A 13,887-nucleotide genomic window follows, 5' to 3' on the forward strand; every position below is an offset into this window, starting at 1 on the left:
CGGCCAGGCCACAATCCAACCCTGCACATTAGTGCCTCTTCACCCCCCCCCCCCCCGGGTCACTGTAGCCCTCGCCACCACATTGTGCTACACAAGTTATACAATATACAAATATCAGTTAAAGTCTCTATCCTATACACAAAATGATAAAATGTCATAAACAAACTGAAAAGCATATAAAGATGGTATGTACAAACAAACTGTACCTTATTTTCTAATCACAGATTAAAAGTATATGAATATACAGTACACGATGGAATACTGGCACAGACTAGTGTAGTATAGTGACAAAAATGCAGAAGTTGGTGACTGTGGAGAACTGGAAAAGAGTGGGGGGAGGGGAGGGGGGAAAACGGAAGGAAGAAGACAGTGCAATGTGGGGAGATGGAAACAGTTACACACTTTTTGTGGTGTCACCGCCAGACACCACACTTGCTAGGTGGTAGCCTTTAAATCGGCCGCGGTCCGTTAGTATACGTCGGACACGCGTGTCTCCACTATCAGTGATTGCAGACCGAGCGCCGCCACACGGCAGGTCTAGACAGACGTCCTAGCACTCGCCTAGTTGTACAACCGACTTTGCTAGCGATGGTTCACTGACAAAATACGTTCTCATTTGCCGAGACGATAGTTAGCATAGCCTTCATCTACGTCATTTGCTACGACCTAGCAAGGCGCCATTATCAGTTGCTATTGATATTGTAAAGAATGTACAGACAAGAGCTACGTTCAACATTAATGGATTAAAGTTAAGTATTCCACCAAGTACCACCTTTTTTCCGAAGTCTAAGTTCCTTCTCCTGTTCCAGACCTCACGCCAGCCTGCGTGAGCTTAAACGCGTGCCTTTCGGCTTCCTCCAAACTCCGTGGGTTGGCTCCTGCCAATCCACAACACTTTTCAACTACCATATTATCTTACTGTGATTGGTTGTTATTAATAGCTATAATTTCCAGTAATTACAATGTGCTTCCTTTATTTGATCTCTGAAGATACATCTAATACCATAAGAGTGGTATTCATTCAGAACATTCTCAGTAAAGGCGGAATGATTCCTCCAACACATTTCATGCTCAGTCTAGTAGTTATAGCCCTATGTGATTGATATATATAATAATTTTGCCGCACGAACTGCAGGAAATCCTATAAATTCCTCTTTGTTCTAAAGGTGGAATCTTGTCTTTGCTCTTGAGCAAAACGTGGGCAATAATATTCTTAGTGTAGAAAGCTAGTATACATTTTCACAAATTTAATTCACCTGAGAAGACCTATCTATACACACGGTCCAGTCATATTAATGGGACAGCGCCTATGTTCGACGTCTACGTGCAGTAGCCGCTCACAGACAGCAGGTGGCAGCAGTAGAAGTGGAGGGTACGAAACCGTTTCGGGGGAATGCGGAGAACATTGCAGTTGTTGTCGTAATGCGGAAATGGTGCGATTATGTGATAGCCCAAAGGCTCGTGGTCATTGCCTTCCACGCCAAGGGTGGTAGTACTTATGAAACATCTAAGTTTGTTGTTTGCGGGGTATTTCCGATGCTTCGCTCATTGTCGAATGTCTTCCAATTGAGACCGCAATCGTAATATTTAATTGTAAGTATAGTGATCAAATATATATGTAGCCGGTTTCCTACGACAATTCTGTGGTTACAGTACACCCGGCATGGCAAAATGGCTGTGCCTAAAACCGGCACCGAGCCAACTGTGGTGCACCACGGGCCGTAGAATACAGGTTTTTCTATGTCCATCCTTTTGGTGGCAGCTCTTTGGGACGACGGCCGTTTACTATTGTGAGACAATAAAACGCCAGCAGCTATCCTTATGATTATATTTATTTTGTTGCAACCAGTTTCGGCGCTTCAGTGCGACATCTTCAGGCTGTAGTTCCGACTCAATTACGGCCTGAAGATGGTGCATTGAAGCGCCGAAACTGGCTGCAACAAAATAAATAGAATCATAAGGACGGCTGTAGACGTTTTATTGTCTCACAATAGACAACGGGGGTGGACGACGGCTGCAGAGACAGTATGGGTGAATATAATGCAGCTGTTGAGCAACTGACCATCTGGATGAACTAAGGGGCTACCAACAGTCTCTCCTCAATGCCTATTCTGCGAACGTTGCTGCGTATAGGCTTTCGCAGCAGGTGCCTGTTTCGTGGACTCATGCTAAATGCAATTCATCGGTGATGAAGGCTGGAATGTGCACGCCAGATATGCAACTGGACGCCCACCGAGCAGCGACAGATGGCCTCTTCAGCTGAATTACGCATTGGACAGTTGGCTGCTGGCGTCAAATATCTGAAAGCAAATACCCAGTAACTATTACGCTCAGGGGAATGTTTTCCTGGCATTCCCTGGTGATTTCGTCACACTGTAAGCCACAGTGGATCAACACAAGTGTGTATGTCCACCCGCACGTTTTCTTTTTCCTAGGCAGGTTGGCATCAGGACAGTGCAACATAACTCGCTGTGTACGTGCGTGGTTCGCAGCTGACCAGGATGGGTTTAGCGCGCTCCCCATGCCACCGAATTCCCAAGATTTAAAGCCAATCGAGATTCTGTGGGACTACCACGATCGGGGTGTTTATGCCATGCATCCTCAACCCACATACCTAGCACAGCTGGCCACGGTACTAGAGTCAAAATGACTCCACATCCCTGTCAGTATCTTCCAGAACCTCACTGACTCTCTTCGGGGACGTCTCACTGATTCTTGCGGCAAAAGGTGGTTATTCAGGTTTTTGACAAGTGGTCACATTAACGTTTCTTTTAAGTATATTACCACTCAGAGTAATACTATAACAATTACCGTATGCATTCTCCTTAATTATTTAATTATTTTAATTATTATTTTTAATTAACTTAGAAAATTTGATCTGATTTGTGACATACGTGCATTATGGAGTGCACGACTGCAGATTTGTCTGTTGTAGGGTACTGGAAAATAGTAGCTACTTCTGAATGAATGACCGCCCTCTAAAAGTGTGTACAAATGCAACATAGTGCCTCTAACGAAACAAAGGAAGTTTTGACTTCTATTTGAGAAATTGAAACTTCCCCTTTGAACAATTGTACACGACTGTGCTTAAACTGACACACAATATTTTGTTAGCGCAACGCAATCTGACTTTCAAAATTCCCTACAAAAGAATGGCCCTGACTAACATTAAACTATACCTTTCACAAATCACTTACCTCACAAAAATCTTCGCTGCTCAAGCTACTGCAATACAGCGAGCGCCACTACTGCCAGCTAAATAAAAGATTCAAACTACTAAAGGCACTAACTACTGATAGGGATAGTTAGCAAATGAAAGATATTAATAGAGAACAAATAATGTATTTACCTTGATATCATCATATATAAATATAGCAGTTCATGCCAAATTACAAAACTCCGCCATCTCTCTCCCCACATCCACCACTGCTGGCGGCTCACCTCCAACTGCGCAACGCTACGCGCTGTTCACAGCCAGCTGCCTAACACTACAATGGCGAGTATTACAACAATGCAAAGCAGACACAGACTGCCCACAGCACAGCCAGTGATTGTCATACAGAGGTGGCGTTACCAATAAAAAACCTAAACAGCCTACTTACATAGAGAAAACATAAACAGCCTACTTACATTACATAGCCCCCATGCTCCCCACAAAAATTTTTACAAATGGTGTTGGGCACTGGCCAATACAGATTTGACAACAATTTTTCACAATTACAGTAACAAAGATATAAAATGCACACACTTATTAATATTATGTTGGTCAAAAGATCAAAATTTCTCACAGTCCATAAAGACAGTCCACATTGTTCATCACAGTAAAAATGCAGAGTTTTTCTCAAAGTCCAAGCAGTAAAAGAAAATGCACATAGAAGTAGTGGATTTCCATGCAGTCTTGAAGAAGTAGTGTTGTCCTTCCAATGGAAAGACAGTGCTGACTCTTGATATGCTGACAGATAATGGGCCACAACATAGCAAACCCACAGCAGAGTCATTCGACGTTTTGAAGAACATTGGTAGGTCATCACAGAGCAGACCCACTGTAGTCCTGGTAGAGATTACGGTATTGGTGGGCCACCAGAGGTGCAGACCCACTGCAGTCCCTGTAGAAATAATGATATTGATGGATCATCAAAGATGTAGACCCACTGTAGTCCTTGTAGAGATAATGGTATTGGTGGGCCACCAGAGGTGCAGACCCACTGTAGTCCTTGTAGAGATGGCCAGCAGCCATCTGTTGCGATTGTGCAGGTGCACATTCACCATTGAAGAGTCTTGCGGAGAATATAGCAAGTCCATAAACCACCACTTGTGCACTCACAAAGTTTTTGGAATTGTCCTTAGAACAAGCAATGCTGTTATCCAGTCCCTTGCTGAATTAGTAACACACGTGCAAACACTAACAGTCCCAACTTCTCACATATTGTCCATATACTATGACCAACAGAAACGTGTGCAGTGAAATGGAACTTACAAGTTAATAATATCATGAATTGGTGACAATTACAATTTTATAACAGAAGAATACAATTACAAAGGTACAAAATACATCATTAAAAACATAATAATGCAGATAACCTTTGTAGTACAGGCTTTACAAAAGAATAGAAATAAACATATACATCAGTGTTACAAAAATAGTGACATAAGTACATACATAAAATAATGAGAATAGTTTTCGAAACATTAATTTCACACATGAACATTGAAACAGAACAGAATTGTAAACAACTTTACAAAGAAAATAACATATTATTAATGCAACTTATATTTGAGGATAACAGTATTCCTCCTCATAGTGAATGTAGCTTAATATTAAAAGAAAAAAAATTCTATGAAACTACACAGAGACAGGAAGAAAACAAATACACAAGGGTACACAAACACATAGTGGGATAACACCAATAGGAAAGGACAGGGTTCGTTTTCAGTGTAACATGTGGTACTGCAGTCCAACCCAAAACTTCATATATCTTTCCTCTTATTTCATCCTTTGTTTCCACCCAAAAAAAATTCTATCTAAGCATGCTTTCTGTATTTATATGTTCACACATTTCTTACCTCAACATTTATTTCCAAGAAAATCCTACCTAAACCTGTTTTCTCAATGCATTTCTTCCAATTCATCGCAACTCATTCTCTTAGAGGCTGCCCCCTCTTAAGCTAACTTAAATCTACTGAGCTCAGATGCTAAACTAAGGGACGAGGCAATGCAGCATCACATAACAAATCAACACAAACAGCAATGCAAAAAATGCAAATTGGCAAAGCTAGCAGCATAAATGAGCAAAAGTCAAATTCAATGACACTATGCCTGGCAAACAGCAGCAACTTATACCTAAACATGACATAGCGTAAGCAGAAAAAATATTACACTAAACAACAATGCAGATAAGGGAAATGTATATTCACATCTTAATGTCTATGTAATTAAAGTGGTGCACCACAAGAAGTTATTCTACCAAAAAGTTACCAATTACTTGAAAAGAAAATTATGAATGCAGTTACTAGTTCCTTCTTATTGTTCTCTCCATTCCAAGTGCTCCTTTTTTAAAGAATGTGGATCATAAAATAATTATTTAATAGATCTGTTGACAGAAAGTGTTCACATTAGCAAATGCATTTCATTTTATAAAAGCAATGCTGCAACACAGCTGGAAAACAGATGTCAAATGAAATAAGCAACTATGAAAAGCAAAGCATAAAAATATCATTCAGTAGTCATGTGACATTTCGTAAGTTAGTAGAAATTCTCTCAACTCTCATAGAAAGACGCTTGTCATAATCAGGTGTGCAGATGTAAAAATATTGCTTGTCATTTTATTAGGCATTTCAGTAAATATCGTAAATTAAGAGCTAGTGTAATCATATGTTTTCAAGTTCGACCGTGTCGTTTTTGCGATGCTTTCTCTAAAGGAATGACAATGGCCAGGATAATGGCCTTCCCTTTCTTTTTTTTTTTTTTTTTTTTTCCTGTGCTCTGAAAGGCACGCGCTAATGACTTTTTCTCCAGGCGTCTGACACAGCTGGGTGCCCGCGACGCATTACGTGCAGGTGGTCACTTAACTTTCGTACGGAAATATTTACGACAGCAATTTTCGCTAAAGTGACAGTCTCACATAAAAATACTTCACAGGTCAAGAATTAGCGTTGCAAATCTGTAGAAACAAAATCCTATGAATATAACAGTGTCCAAAAGATGTTCAGTGGCATTGTGATACATTCACACATGATTCACACATGTCGTAACTCTTAAAGTACGATTCTTGGTTTCCAACATCCTTTTTCACAAGTCAAGAGTCCCTACCCACTATTCATTACTCCTTACCTTATTACACATATACGTATCCATCGACACTCGTCAATATTTCGTCATTATAAATATGAAGCATAATCAAATAACTCATATAGTAGCCTCAGCCTATTAATCGTAAACATACCTCAGCAGCATAATACACATCGTCGTCGTAAAAATAACATCATAACACCTCAGTCAAATCTCAAAATCGTCGTAGCTTCCTCCAATAATTAAAAAAAATTCTCTGCTCATGTCAAAAGTGTCATCTGCCTCAAACGTACTTTAAAAATCATAATCCCTTTACCAAATACATCATTCAAAGCTCTCATAGTATCACAATGGTTCCGAAAAAATATGAACAGTTTCACAAAGTACAGACAAAATACAGTTTCATAAGTGTGAAGTTATCCAGCTGTGTAATTACGTAAACATCTGTCACTGACGCAGTAAAAAAAATGTTTATCTCTCAGTTAAATGATCAGATAGCTGTGTAATTTGTGTGTTAGAGAAATATGGTACCGATATGTAAAGTTGTATAAGCAAATACCATATTAGCTAGGGTTCCTTGTGCTTGCCAAACACATGGTACACAAAGTAAGCATGTACCCCCCTGAGGATAAATGTAATTATACCCTCAGGTGTTACAAATTACAGCAATGGAATGAAATGTATCACGGAAAACTTTCTTTGTAATTAAAAAATCTTTGAAAATAAGTGTTTTAAGTATAAGATTAATCACTCAAATGCGTGTCCTGTAGCGCTAAATGCGCGTCTTGCTGTAAGATAATTCTGTGGAACTGTCGTAGTTATCGTCCTCTGTAAGCAAAGTTCTGCTAAAGTCAATGTACTTACCTCATGATACACAAAAGTGAAATGCTTTACGTATAGATATCTTAGTTATTACGCTTATTGCCGTGATGATGAAAGTACTGTGCTGTAACGTATTGTTGTGCTATGGAAAAGGCTGTCTCCTTGTAGCTATACCACAAAAGTTACTAATAAAACATGTTTTGATTTCCAGAAGAATTCAGAAAACTGTGCAGATATAAAACAGATACACCGCAAAAGCAACATTGTAAATTGTCACTCATTAGTAGCGTCGTGATAAAACCGTGTAGCTGTCACATAAACTAACCTCTGTGTCATCTGGTATCTCTCAGAAAGTACTTTAAATCCGGAATGTATTTTCAAGTAAACCAAAATGTTGCATTAAAATCTCATTAGCAGTACTGGTAAATGTTCTAATCGTACAACTAACAAGCAAGAATGTACACACACAATTACACTGTGTCGTCTGTTCGCAATAACAATGCATTCGTAATTTCTGTTTAAATAATTTCTCTTGGTTCTTGGCTGGATATTGAACTTCAAACATTGTTGCATGGTAACAGTTTCTAAAGCATACTAGTAACGTGAAGTGAAACGTTTTATGGCAAAGACAAAGTTAAAAAGCAGATTATCTTTCAATAAACGGTTTTACATGTGAAATATGGTGTAAACCTTTACTCTTCCTAGTACGCAGAATTTCAACTTGAATGCAATTATCATGCGGTATTCGTCCGTAAAGAATACTGGAATCTTGCTCAAGGTTAGCGTCAATGTTATTTTTCTCTGAGCCAGCCGGCGCACGCGGCTGCCTGCGGTGTGAGTCATTGTCTGTTTCTTTGTTGGCGCGCGTCGTTATTGGGGTTTGGAGACCTAACTTCTACAAATTCACCGTGACGAGAGGGCCCTGCTCTGTTTGAATCCCGCCAGTTCTGATGCAATTCAGGTCTGTCATTACGATCATATCGTCTGTCGTCATGTCGGTAGATTCCATAGTTTCTTTCTTGTCGGTCACATGGTGGAGAATTTCTCCCTGAATCGTAACTGCGCGCTGGTCCGTTGCGTCTAAAGTTATTCTGTCTCCCTTGATAATATTTATTTTGGTTCCCATATTGTCTGTTTCTCTTATTGTCCCTGTGATAGTCATTACCACGGAGAGGTGATCTTTCCCTGTAGTTATTACTACTCTGCCAACGGTTGTCATACGGGTGGTGTCTGTTTTGGTCACGATTTGTGTTGTGAGAATAGCCTTGTCGTGTAAAGTTATTACTTCTTTCATCGCGGAATTGCGACGGATGTGACCTGTAATTGCTGTGTTCCTGGTTTCGCGTTCCGCGATTGTCAGTGTCAATTTCTAATTCTTGTAACAGTCCCTGAAATGCTTCAATGTCGTCTTTGCAACGTCCTGCCAAAATAATATGTCGTAAATGTTCAGGCAGTTTGATTAAGCAAATGCGGATGAGTTCTGAGGGGCTGTATGGGTTTGAAAGATACTGATTCTTATGCAACATGTCTTCAAAATATTTCATAAGACTGGAAAATTCAGATTGTTCGAAACGTTTCATCATTATGATGCTATGTTTTACACGGTCTTGTGTGGCTTGAGACCAATATGCTGAGAGGAAGGCATGGTAAAACTCTCCTTCACTGTGGCAATCGTGAATTACCGATCGCATTCTTACAGCTGGTTCATTCTCCAAGTAGCCACACATAAATTCTAATCTGTGTTCCAACGACCAGTTGGGAGGAAAACAATGAGAGAATTGATGGAGCCATGCTTGTGGATGAATGTCGTTGCCAGAATTCTTAAATGTTTTGAATTTACGTGTAGTAATGAACAGCTTATAGTCAAAATCATCATGTCGGCGAGTAGCATATCGGTCATTGTTACGTCGTGTCGGCGGTTCCATCTCAAAATTCGGTGTACCTTGCCAATTTCTTTCATAATTACCGAAATGCCCTGTGTTATTATTTTGCGGCTGTTCCGTATTTCTATGTCCCTCTTCCCTTATTGGGGCGCGAGTGTCCTCTGAAATACGTAATTCTTGTATTACCTGTGTCAGCTGATCTTGTACTTCCCGGATTTCTCTTTGGTGTTGTGTATTAATTTGATTCTGATTTTGTTTGAATTTTCTTATTTGTTCATACTCTTCTGTGTCAGTGAAGGCTACGGGTCTTGTGTCATTCAGATCATCATCTACCTTTGTAGATAAGTTAGTGACCTGATCCGAAAGTTCGGCTACTTTCTCCGATAGTGTACTTATTTCTTCAGTGTGTTTTTCTGAACCAAGTTTCAGAGTATCTACTGTGTCCTTAAAGTTTTCCTGAGTTTTTGCAAGTTGCGTAACCGAATCGGTAGATGCAACTGAGTCAAATTTAGCTTGCAAGGTCTCATGATTTTCATGAACAATAATTTGCAGTTCTTTTATGGCTGCTTCGTGATTCTGTAATGCATTTTCATGCCGCGAAAAAATAGGTTGAAAATGCTCACAAATTTGTGTTTTTACGTCATTACAGACTTTTTGACATTTCGATTCAATGTTATGTAACTCAGTAGTTAAATCTTCACGTGTTTGTTCAAGTGTTTGTTCCAATGAGTCCAACTTTTTAAGATTTTGTTCCACTGTGTCTAACTTTTGAAGCTTTTGCTGTGTTTGTCTCTGATTTTGTTCCATTGTGTCTAACTTTTGCTGTGTTTGTCTCTGATTTTGTTCCATTGGTTGCATTAATTGCAATAATAATGTATTAGTGTCTGGAATCTGTTTCTCTACGCTGTTCGGCAGTGCATTTGCACCGGCAACATTCACATTTTGACAAGCAGAAAATGTGTCTTGACTTATTTGAGAAAACGGTGAGGATCCAAAACCTGAATCTACAGTATTTGCGAGATTGTTTCCTGTCATTTCGGATTCCTGAGGCGAGCTGTTGCCGACCGATCGATCGATAACGCTTCCCTGTTCACTACCTGTTTCACTGTCTACACCATTGTTTGCCGCCCGCTCCATTTCCCTATGCGCAATTACCAAATTACTACTTTGAACATCAGTTAATTCATTACTCGGTAGCGCTAACACACTGCTTTCATTTTCACTGTCATTTCTCAGTTTACTTTGTAGCCTAGTATTACGTTTTTCACACGCCATTATTGTCACAGTATTTCACACGACAACACAGAAAAACACAATTTGAAGATCAAAAATAAGAGAACACATTAACATAGCACTGAAAATAATATCTAGTTAACTGCAAGCGCAGCTGCGAAATACTTGGTGCAAATCTACATGCATGCCACAACTGTTTTACTGTACAACAATGAAACACTGCAACTACAAAGGAGATTTTCTCTACAATTACGCGCTAGCAATAAACAAAATCTACACTAATTACACAAACTACAACAAAAAAATCAGAAGATTCCAGGTTCGAATCCTGGCAGGGTCGCCATATGAAACTTCCCCTTTGAACAATTGTACACGACTGTGCTTAAACTGACACACAATATTTTGTTAGCGCAACGCAATCTGACTTTCAAAATTCCCTACAAAAGAATGGCCCTGACTAACATTAAACTATACCTTTCACAAATCACTTACCTCACAAAAATCTTCGCTGCTCAAGCTACTGCAATACAGCGAGCGCCACTACTGCCAGCTAAATAAAAGATTCAAACTACTAAAGGCACTAACTACTGATAGGGATAGTTAGCAAATGAAAGATATTAATAGAGAACAAATAATGTATTTACCTTGATATCATCATATATAAATATAGCAGTTCATGCCAAATTACAAAACTCCGCCATCTCTCTCCCCACATCCACCACTGCTGGCGGCTCACCTCCAACTGCGCAACGCTACGCGCTGTTCACAGCCAGCTGCCTAACACTACAATGGCGAGTATTACAACAATGCAAAGCAGACACAGACTGCCCACAGCACAGCCAGTGATTGTCATACAGAGGTGGCGTTACCAATAAAAAACCTAAACAGCCTACTTACATAGAGAAAACATAAACAGCCTACTTACATTACAAAATGTGTAAATAATGCAATTCTAACCATGTTTTACAATAAAATAAATTTAGTTCTCACTTTGCCCCCTTATGCTGGGCAAAGCTGCCGTTTTATCCCTTTGTGGAAACTGAATTATTTAAAGTACTTGATTTGACCCTTAAGATAATTAAACTAGTCGATAATACACTTTAGTGGTTGCAGATTATAATCCCTTATTCCCATGCGTTTCCGTCTATTGCTACTCGGGTTAGGAAATAGAAATACCTTCGCCTAGCAGCTTTAGCCAGCTCTCCCATACAGGTATTCTGGAGTAATACCAAGAAGCGAAAATGAATGGATCGATCATGTAAAAATCATTATTAGAATGGCGAACCAAAGACGGATTTGCTGGAAGGCTTCTCAAAACTTGCAGTGCTTTGGAAAACGTAAGACGATATAAGATACTTGTGTGTTAAGTCGTAGAATAATAATGTTCCTATGTCTGACATTGAACGAATTCACAGAAATGCCTCTGATTACGCTAGAGCTTACTACTCGCGACTGGAGGAAGCCTTGATGGAAGTGAATCTTCGTCCATGGCGCTTCTAAGCAAACTTGTTGGGTTCTTTTTTTTTTTTTTTTTTTTTTTTTGGCCTTTCAGTGTGTACTCAATTTAGCCATCGGCAACACATAGTGACAATGTACACACAATTGAATAAACAAATACAGAAATGCATATTTACAAGAATAAAAAGCTTAACTGTTACAGTTTTGTACATAATGTTTTAAAAATTGAATTGAATTGAATTGGAAAATAATTAAAAGTGTCTTGGCTTACAATTCACACCACTTCTGAAATATCTTCATCAGCAAGACATATTTATAATTTATGTACACCATTAAAACCTACAGATTGTAACCAGTACTCTTGATGAAGTTAACTATCACTGTTGGAATGGTATTCTGCGTCTGCTGTTGCCAATAAGTTCTTATACACGCTGTTTCCATTGTTAACCGTCACGAGAAAGTAACTTCATAATTTGATCAAATTACCGGTGTGGATTTATGGCTAATTAGCGATCGCCGGCATCCTGCCATTTTACCAAAACTCAGAAAACGGTTAATCTATAATTCACTTTGAGCAAAGGCCAACACGCACATTCTTGCTTCTCATTTTTCTTTTCCATATGGCTCTGGTGTTTGCTTGACTTCATTTCTTTTCAGTCCCTTGTAATACCCATAACTTTAAAAATTGTGAACAGATGGTGTTTTTTTTGTGAAACCTACAGCCGTTGGTCATGTTTTTTAAGGACTTCGATGAGAGTTGGACTCGCAATTTCCTCAATTTTTGTTTATTTAATATACATTAATTTAAAGAACGCTAATGAATAATGGGTTGAATCGAATGACAATTTTCCGCCTTTACGCTCCATAGTTCCCAACCTCCCAACCACATCGTTTTTCTGCATATAACGCCGCACACATACTAAACGATAACATCAGTACCTTTTCTTTCAGTTTTCAAAGTACCTCCACCACGAGCTGCAGAGAAGAGCAGAAAGAGCGAGACAGTTTTTAGTTAGTTAGTTACGTGTTCCATTCACAATATTCATGATAAACATTATGATGCAGAACGTGTCAGCTGAACAGAAATGGAACACATATTTCTAGTAAAAAGGAAAAAAAACATTAATATGTCTACATCCTGACAATTTACAGATTTTTTTTTCTACAAATCACTATTTACTAGTATTTAAGACTTGCGCTACTTTATGGAATGAATTTATAAGAAGAAATAACTTTAATGTGCATTTGAAAGCACTGCTGCTGTCTGCCAGACATTTTATTTCCATGGGTAGATCGTCAGAGAGTTATACATCGGGATTTTAAAAAATATTTGCAAACTGATTTCACATGTCAGTAACGCAACCAGGATCAGTAATCACAGAGGAGACGGCGTCACAAATGCCAAGAGACGACGCTGCGGTCACGAGACTGAAACTTCACAGCAAGTGTCCTCGTCCCTGACGAGGCTGCAGTATCACTCGCAGGTGTGATGAGCGTTCACAAACTGCATACGTCGCCGGATGTGAAGCCGGATGCTACACGCAAATTTACCTTTAATGTGCTGGCTGACATCGTCAGAGACTGTGTAACTGGGTCGTACATTCTTCCAGACTGACCTGACGGTACAACTTTGAACATGGCTGACGTCTGCAGCAACCGTATACACAAATTTGAAAAATATGTAAAAATCTGCCAACGGGTTGCATAGGTTTCCTATAAACCTTGACCAGGTTTCGTCACCTCTAAGGGTAACTTCATCAAAAGGTAAGGTAATTACCTGAAATGAATACGTCAGATTAAATATCTTATCTAATAAAAGTTTACATTAATGTAAACGAGTGTAAAACAAACAGTACTTACATGAAGAACATATCGTCAAAGATGTACACTGATTTAAGAGTTGAGTTGCTCAAGTCATACATTAATATATAAGACATAATGTTCTTCAGAAAGTCAAACATTAAAACATAAGTAACATCAGTGTGGTGTGAAGAGATTGACTGTGTAGCAACTACTCACGCTGCCAAGTAAACGTAATGTAGGGCGCGCCACAAGCGGGCCAATAGTAACGTGAGCAAAACAATTTTGTATATTACACATTTTCTGAAGTAAATCATACGTATAGCCAATATGGCTTTTAACAAAAATTAATTTTACGAATTATTGAGTAACATTTATAAATGAGCTTCAAATGGGATAAAA

The sequence above is a fragment of the Schistocerca americana genome, chromosome 2 (genome assembly GCF_021461395.2).
Source record: "Schistocerca americana isolate TAMUIC-IGC-003095 chromosome 2, iqSchAmer2.1, whole genome shotgun sequence".
Classification (NCBI taxonomy): Eukaryota; Metazoa; Arthropoda; class Insecta; order Orthoptera; family Acrididae; genus Schistocerca; species Schistocerca americana.